This window comes from Pongo pygmaeus, chromosome 15 (genome assembly GCF_028885625.2).
Source record: "Pongo pygmaeus isolate AG05252 chromosome 15, NHGRI_mPonPyg2-v2.0_pri, whole genome shotgun sequence".
NCBI classification, from domain to species: Eukaryota; Metazoa; Chordata; class Mammalia; order Primates; family Hominidae; genus Pongo; species Pongo pygmaeus.
Window position 1 is genome coordinate 89,890,624 of NC_072388.2, and position 9,068 is coordinate 89,899,691.

Here is a 9,068-nt window from a genome sequence, read left to right on the forward strand (position 1 = left end):
GCACACACCTATGGTCCCAGTTACTCAGGAAGCTAAGGCAAGAGATCGCTTGAGCCCAGGAGTTCGAGGCTGCAGTGAGGTATGATTGTGCCACTGTACTCCAGCTTGGGTGACAAAATGAGACCCATGATCTCGGCTCATGGCAACCTCCGACTCTTGGGTTCAAGTGATTCTCCTGTCTCAGCCTCCCGAGTAGCTGGGATTACAGGCGTGCACCACCACGCCCAGCTAATTTTTGTATTTTTAGTAGAGATGGGGTTTCATCGTGTTGGCCAGGCTGGTCTCGAACTCCTGAGCTCAAGTTATCCACCTGCCTCAGCCTTCCAAAGTGCCAGGATTACAGGTGTGCGCCACCACGCCCGGCCTACTGTGTCATTTTATGTCAGGGACTTGAGCATCCTCGGATTTTGGTGTCCTCAGATCTTGGTGTGCTGGAGCCCATGGATCCTGAGAGACAACTGTATTTTCATCAGCTCCGGAAGAAACCCTGTGTCCTTTAGCTATCCTCCCATAGTCTCCCAAACTCCCCAGTCCTAGACAACCATGAATCTAGTTTCTGTCTTGGCCTGGGAACAACAGCATGTTTCCCTGAGTGACGCCCCAGCTTTAGGACTGAGTGCTTGGTGCAAGGGTCCACAGTAGCCTCTGGTCTCCCTGCTTTGCCTCTCCCAGCATGGAAACTCTGCCTCCGGAGCCAGGACAGGCCATCAGGGTGCCAGTATTCACATCCCAGATGGGGCCTGGGTAGAGCCTCTATCCCATGAGGGGGCAGGAGGATGAAGGGAGCCTCCAACTCTCACCTGTCCCTGCCCAGAACTTAGCCTCAGCAACAGGAACTGGGGGCAGGAGGAGAAACGCTGGCATGCTGCTTCTCTTGGGAAGGCAACCCTCCCACTGGGTGCTGGGGAAGACAGAGCCCTGTGCCCTTGGCTGCTCCGTTCTGGAGTGGAGTTTCTGTCTTGCTGTGCTGGAGGTCAGAAGTTCAAAAATCAGTCTCATTGGTCAAAGTCAAGGCGTCAGCAGGGCTGGCTCTTCTTGGAAGGGCTTGGGTAGAATCCATTTCCTTGTCCTTTCCAGCTTCCACAGACCAGCTATGTCCTAGATTCATGGCCCCTTCCTGCACCCTCATGGCCAGTGGTGTGCCATCTCCTCTCCTCTCTGAGCTCCTGCTTCCCTCTTAGAAAGACCTTTGTGATGACATTGGGGCCATCCAGATTGGCCAGGGTTGTCTCCCCATCTCCAGATCCTTACCTTAATCCCATCTGCAAGGTTCCTTTTGCCACGTAAGCTAACATAGCCACAGGTTCTGGGGATTAGGACATGGATGTCTTTGAGGGGGACCATTATTCTGGTGGAAAGTAGGAGAGAGACAAAGTGGTAGCCTCCAGCTGAGAGGCAGACGAGTCTAATTCCCATCTTGGCTCATCTGTGGACCCAGCCAGGAGCAGCACAGGATGTTTCCTGTCCTGTGGGACTGCCTCTCCCCAAACCCCCCTCACCATCCTGTTGGAGTTCCATCTTCACCCATGCTGTCAGCAGAGACTCTTGCTTTGGGTCTCCCCGAGCCTGGATAACAATAACTCCTATTTATGAACACCTGCTATGTGCCAGATATGGTTGGGCTAGAAGGTTTCCAACACTGTCTTGAAGCCACGTAAGTACTCTTAAAGAAGACAGTATTGTTCTCATTTTAGAGAAGAATCCAAGGCTTAGGGTGTGACTCGCCTACCTCATGTGGTCAGAAAAAATGGATGAGTAAGGATCTGTGCCGGTTTAAAAATATGTCCACAGATTTTTTGGTACTCCACCCTTCCACAGACCAAGCCTCATTCTCTTCCTCCCAAGGGTGGCTGTAACTGGTCGTTGGCTTCTAGAGAATGTAGAGATGAGTGCAGAATCTAGTAGAGATGACGGCCTGTGACGTCTGAGAGTAAGACATCAAAGAAACTGTAGCTCCCTCCTTGACTTCTCTCTCAGATCATCAGCATGGGGGAGCCAAGTGCCCTATTGCAAGGGCACTCACGCAGCCCAGTGGAGAAGCCCACCTTGCAAGCTTCCTGCCATGTGAGCCAAGTTGGAAGTGGATCTGCCAGCCCCAGTCAAGCCTTCCAATGATGGCAACCCTGGCCAACATCCTCACCTTGACTGCAACCCATGAGAGCCTCTGAGCCAGAACCATCCAGCTAGGCTGCTTCCGAGTTCATGACCTACCAGAACTGTGAAATACTGAATGGTTATTGTTTTAAGCCACTATTTTGGGGGTTATCTGTTGTGCAGCAATCAGTAGGTAATATAGCACCTGAGTCTGTGCTTATTCTGCCAACAGATGCCACCTCCAAAACGATCAAGTTAGGTCATGATGTCTTCGGAAGGCTGGGAGAAGCTGACGTGGAGGGATAGAAGGTGGGAGAGTTTCTGAGGATAAAAAGTGAAGGACAAGTGGCTCAGGGAGTGGGGGCAGGAGGGTGGGCTGAGGAATGACTGGGCCCCAGAAGACTAGGTGGGTGGCAGCCAAGGGGACTGAGGAATCAGCTACCAAGAACCGTGGGAATGGAGACCCAGGCGTGCCCTCCCTCAATCATCTGCTCCGGGGCTCATTTTCTGGAACCCTCGAAGGATGGGGGCTTGATGAAGGGAGGCATGAACGGGTCCTAGGGGAAAAGACCTTTCAGAACACTAAACGGGCGAGTGGCTTCCTTCTCCTTTTAAGCCGTCCTTCAGGGCAGTTCAGAAAACGCTGCATTCAGTTATCCACACACGGTTTTCATTCAAGCATAAGTTAATGTGAGTCTTCTAAGATGTAAATTCACTGATATAGATTGTTGTGCTTCTTTAACACTCTTATTTCCAAGATCCAACATACCTACCCCCACGCCCCAAAAAGCAAACAAACAAACAAACAAACAAACCACAAGTCCAAGTCAGATATCAGGCATTTGTACATTGACAGGTTTATTCTTAAAGCTTGAACAAATACATCTTTACACACACACAAGTTGGTAAAAAGTAAGCCCTTACTGCTTTGTTAAAAATAAAACCCATACATAAAGCTTTCCAGTCAAATTCCCGAAACATGAAAACATCACATTCTACAATACATCTGCTTTTTTGATTCATGTGTGTTTTCAACACAACTCAACAACTCATTCAGATCTACCCAAACAAAGAGAAAACTAACTTCAAGACCATGAAGGGAAAAAAAATACATGCCTCTTATAACTGTTAAAGACAAGTAGCTATAGAATTCTGAAAATTCTCAATAAATAGTTACTAGTATAAAAATGCTTAACTCCATATAGCTCACCTTTAATCAAAGGCAGTACCAGTTATCACTATAATAAAGCACTCAAAGAACATCGAAATAACTGCATATCTATAGCAACGAAGGGAACATGGAACATTTAGCCCTCCTAAACAATTCCAGAAGAGGTAAGTTCATTATAAATTAATACTTGGAAGATTCTAGCCCAGCTAGAATAGATTTTAAAAAACTACAATAAAGTATATAAATATGAAATTCAGAAAAGCAGATAAAGAAAAGCTGTCACTTAATAACAGGTGGCAGCAAGCAAAAATATCATTCCCTCTGGGGGGAATTAATGCTAGATTAACATGAATAAAATAATGGAAAATGACATAAAATGAAGATACAAAATAAAATTGATCCTTGATGTGAGAATAACTATATTCCTTGCATGTTCAGAATGTTCTTATGTTCTTCTAGAGAGACTTAGAAAAAAAAAGCCATGCAAATAAAATTCTCATTACATGCCAGTTGAGTGACTTGCAAAGGTTTGCCCCAGAAGGGCTTTTTAAAGAGGCTAAAGACATTCTAATTGCCATCCAAATTGATGTTTACACCAGAATAAGAAGAAATCATCTACTCCCAAAGCAAATCCTATCTATGGACTTCATAGAATCCCTTATACTTTGTAACATTTTCTGCTTCCTTCTTAAAAATCTAGGGGGAAGGTGAGCTCCTGGGACATAAGTACGCAGGGAAAGAACCTCATTAAGCCAGGCAGAGGATGGCAAAGATCAACAAAAGAAAAGAGTCCACTGCAGTCCAGCCTGGGCAACAGAGCAAGGCCCCATCTCTAAAAAAGTAATAATAAATAAAAGGAAAAAGATGCAAGCAAATTTCTGCAAATAGAAGCGTTCTCCCCACAGATGAGAAAAGAGGACTCAGTCGTAACCAGGACAGCCTGAGCAAGCACCTTGGTGGTCTGAATCTAATAGATGCCACTCTCAAATTCTGAGGAGGATGAATTAGCTACTGCTTATCAGGCAACTAACAGAGCCAGCAACAGAAAGGTTACAAGGCCACCTTCACAACCAGTCCTTTGAAACTGGAAACAGAGTTTTGGCCAGAGATGAACACGCACCCATATGTCTGAAGACAAAAATTTTTTAAGAGGACACGGACTCCAGATCTTTTATCTTATGAATAGATCCACTTTGGTTGGTAATTATTCTGCCTAACAGGCTGCCTTGGGCTACTACACAGCTGATGTGACTGGACAGCAAAAAGCTGTGTAAACCTGTCTAAAATAGTGCACTTGGTGGCTACATACAGCTAATCGCTGCTAGTGTTTAGAGTCTATGGCTGACTCATCTCAGTACAGTGACCTGGACTGCAGCAAGATCGGGCACAGCTTCCCTTAGGTGGGAGAAAGAAGGAATACCATGGAGGTGTGTGTGGATGTGTGCGCACACAGGAGAGAGTCGGGGGAGGGGCTGGTAGGGAGGCAGAGTGAGAGAGAAAGGAAAGGCCAAAAGGAAAGTTAAAGGGATTTATTTTATTGATGCTAATTTAGGGGTCAGCTAACAAGAACAAGCTACTACTATTATTTCCCAAAGATGGAACAAAGGGTGATGTTACCCGTTGATGCTAGATGATGTCCCCAAACCTGATGTACTAAAGGAAAATCAACACATTGTGTCACAGCTTTCTTACCTGGCAGCTGGCACCACATTAGAATCTCCATGGCCATGCATGGTGGCTCATGCCTGTAATCCCAGCACTTTGGGAGGCCCAGGTGGCAGGATCGCTTGAGCCCAGCCTGGGCAACACTGTGAGACCCCACCTATATTTAAAAAAAAGGAATCCCCAGTCTCTTTGAAGTATGTGCCCTAGAAGGAAAGTTTCAGGACACTCTGGCACTTTTTTTCTACTCTGGGAAGGGATCTGTGGGCTTTCTACAAGGGAGCGAACAACCTCAATTCTTTCCTCTGGGATCCCATCAGCTTCCCCTTCCCCAGAGGTCCTGACATTGCTTACCAGCCATTGACCTGAAATGAACTGCTTCAACGTGTTCTGAAGGACCTTTAAATAAGAGATGGTAATAAATCCAGTTGCTACAGAATGACAAGAAGAACAGTCATGATTGTAGTCAATTTTAAAAATAGACATCCTTTCCCTTCTTGCTCCCTTCCATAAATACTAAATGGAAGAAGACACAAATAGAAAGAGAAGAAAGTATTTTTAAACTATTAAGAAAACAAAGAAAACAACCTAATCAATGTGGGAAACGATACAAAAAAAAAAAAAAAACCCAGAAAATATTACATAACCAGGCCTTTTAAATAACGATGGAATTCAATAAAAAACTTAAAATGCTTACATCTTCTGAAATAACCCATGACTAGCTCCAAGTTTTAGAAAGTTCTTGAACAAAAGGTACACAAAGTAGTGAGGTAGGAGCCCCCACTTTCCCAAGAAGTTTTCAGGAAAAGGCTGCACAAGCACCTGTTGGTGAGGTCACCAGGAAGGAATCTGCTTCCGGCAGGAAATTGCACTGGGTGAGCTCTAAGGCTCCTAAACTCTAAGATTCTCTCGTATGTGCTGAAAACACTGCTATGACGACAGTTTGATCTGATCATCTATGCATTCCTCTGAAATAAATGAAGTCAATTCAAATAAGACATTCTACAAATTAGCCAGGCACAATGATATATTTTAAATCCACACTCAGACCGACAGTGTACACCATAAATTTTTACTAGAACAATAGCCATAAATATAAAAAATCTACTTAATTTTATATTTTGTTAGTTCCTACTTCAAAATGCTAGTCAATATTCACTACAGAGAAGTGGGTAAAGATACTTTTATTTTATTTTATTTTTTTTTGAGACAGAGTCTCACTCTGTCCCCCAGGCTGGAGTGCAGTGGCACGATCTCGACTCACTGCAAGCTCCGCCTCCCGGGTTCACGCCATTCTCCTGCCTCAGCCTCCTGAGTAGCTGGGACTACAGGCGCCAGCCACCATGCCCAGCTAATTTTTTTGTATTTTTTAGTAGAGATGGGGTTTCACCGTTTTAGCCAGGATGGTCTTGATTTCCTGACCTCGTGATCCACCCGCCTCGGCCTCCCAAAGTGCTGGGATTACAGGAGTGAGCCACCGCACCTGGCCCGGTAAAGATACTTTTAAAATTAAATTGCTATATAACAGAAAGTCTTCATTATTAAATATCATTCTACCCATCTTTGGAATCAATGCACCTTATGGATTCTTTTATCCTCTTTAATCGATCCCTCAGTATGCTGGTGAGACGGGGGCACAGGTTATCCCCATTTTACAGATGAAGAAATGGAGGCAAAGGGAGGCTGAGTGATTTGCTCAGGGTCACCAAGTCTGCAGCCAAGCTGGAAATAAAGTACCAAACTGCCTTTTCCACAAAATCTTCAGTAATACTCATAGAGAGTGTCATATCTAATACATTTTACTCTTCACTTAAAACCAAGGGTTCAGGGAAAAAGGAAGGAATTAAGTGAGCTCTTTGGGTAACCTTGTTTTCTTTTAGAGCATGAAGGTATTTCTCTTTAGATGCTGGTAGATATCATTAGTAAAAACTGAATGGTGAGAAATAAAGCTGGGCACAGGCCAAGGCAGACATGAATGACAGGCTTTATCTTTCATGGCTCGGTTCTCACAAGAAGCTCGCTGTACAAGGTCCAACTTTGCATCTAACTTCAACACACAGCCTTCCCAATCATCTAACAGCGTTTATTTGAACAAAAAAGACAGAATTTAATATATTTGTTGATCTAAAGAAATAAACAGTATTATTCAGTAATAGTCCTAGTATATAAAAACGTGGCATTCATCTACAGCAAAGACAAATTATCAGTATCTTTTCTTTAAGAAATCACTTCTTTTTTTTTTTTTTTTTAAGACGGAGTCTCGCTCTGTCGCCCAGGCTGGAGTGCAGTGGTGCGGTGCGATCTCGGCTCACTGCAAGTTCTGCCTCCCGGGTTCACACCATTCTCCTGCCTCAGCCTCCCAAGTACCTGGGACTACAGGTGCCCGCCACCATGCCCAGCTAATTTTTTGTATTTTTAGTAGAGACAGGGTTTCACCATGTTAGCCAGGATGGTCTTGACCTCGTGATCTGCCTGCCTCAGCCTCCCAACACTTCTTTTTTAAAAAAATTGAAATTTCTTCTAAAATGGTTTTTCAAAGCTATGGCTCATGAGGAAATAACTAATTTTCAATGTCTAAATACCTTAAAAAGAAGCATATATGTAAGTATTAGTCCAATCATGTGAAACCCAATAAAACAAGATCTGCTTTGAAAACATTTTCAATGAAAGGTGCAAAGGTTAAGGGAAAAACAGCATCTGCTACATGCATCCTATTGTAAATAATTGGTATTTAATGCTGCAATGGAGTACTAACCACTAATTTAGAGTTTGCCACATGAAAGGCATACTTACAACTTTTATTTTATCCACATTAAATATATTTGTCTTTAAACAAAAATAAATTCCAGTTAGCCTTTGCTGGGAGAAACATTTTTAAGTGTGCAAAGCAGTCACAATGAAAAAAAGCCCCGGATGTTAGCAAAAAGAGTGAATGTGTTTGCCATTCGATAAATAAAATGAGTTCACTATGAAAAAAAAAATTGTTATGATGCTTTACTTAATTTGCCCATTTCTCAACATAGGCTTTGAAAAATTCCTCTAAATGAAACAACTTTATAAGGGATGAAGATGTCATAATGATATTTTCCACTGTAGAAACTTCTTAGGTTATCACTCAAAAAACAAAACAAAAGCCAAAACCTAGCAGAAACAAATGACTAATCAAACTAAAATTTCAAAGAGTAGATTCACCAAACTAAGATCTCCCATTAAGACATCAACAATGAAGTGGCTAATAAAAAAGTAAGCATCACATTTATGATGTCTAGATAAAAGTCAACCAAATAAATAAGATGCATCCCTTAAGTAACAGCAATAAAAAAAAACAAAACCAAAAACAAAACAAAGCATCAATGGATGTTTTAAATATCTAAAATTTAGGTTGGGCGCAGTGGCTCACACCTGTAATCCCAGCACTTTGGGAGGCCGAGGCGGGCGGATCATCAGGTCAGGAGTTCAAGACCAGCCTGACCAACATGGTGAAACCCCGTCTCTACTAAAAATACAAAAAACAAAACAAAAAAACCCTAAAATTTAACACTCTGAAGTCTCTATATTAAATCAAAATCATAACCATCTTGAAAGCTAAATTAAAATAATCCTGGAGCTCTGGAATGTTATTCCCTCTTAAAGCTGTATTAGGTCTTTAGGAAATCAATGTCGTGTTACTAGTTTATGTGTATCCCATTATTCATTTAAAAATAAACTAACACAAATATTTCGCGCCCTTTTTCTTGAGTAATCATTTATACCAGAGAGAACTCTGTATATACCAGTACAGGTGGGGGATTACTGGCAGGACAGATAGTCGATTTAAGGGGAGGGGGGTGGTCTTATTAATTTGGTATCATAAGCCCCCAATACATGTGTGTATACACATGCATAAACACACACCTATGTAATTTTCACAAGACCAAACTATTAAAGTACCTAGAAAATAGAATATTTTTTCCTCTAAACTAAGATATCTGTTTATATAGACTATTGATGCAAACTGATTTTAAGTAATTATAATGCAAGGAGCCAGATGTATCAAGATTTGACATTATAATTTATAATTCCTAAATAATTATTAAATGAGTAATGTTTAATCATTAATCATTTAATAATAAATGGCTACCAGATTTAGAACAAAACTTAC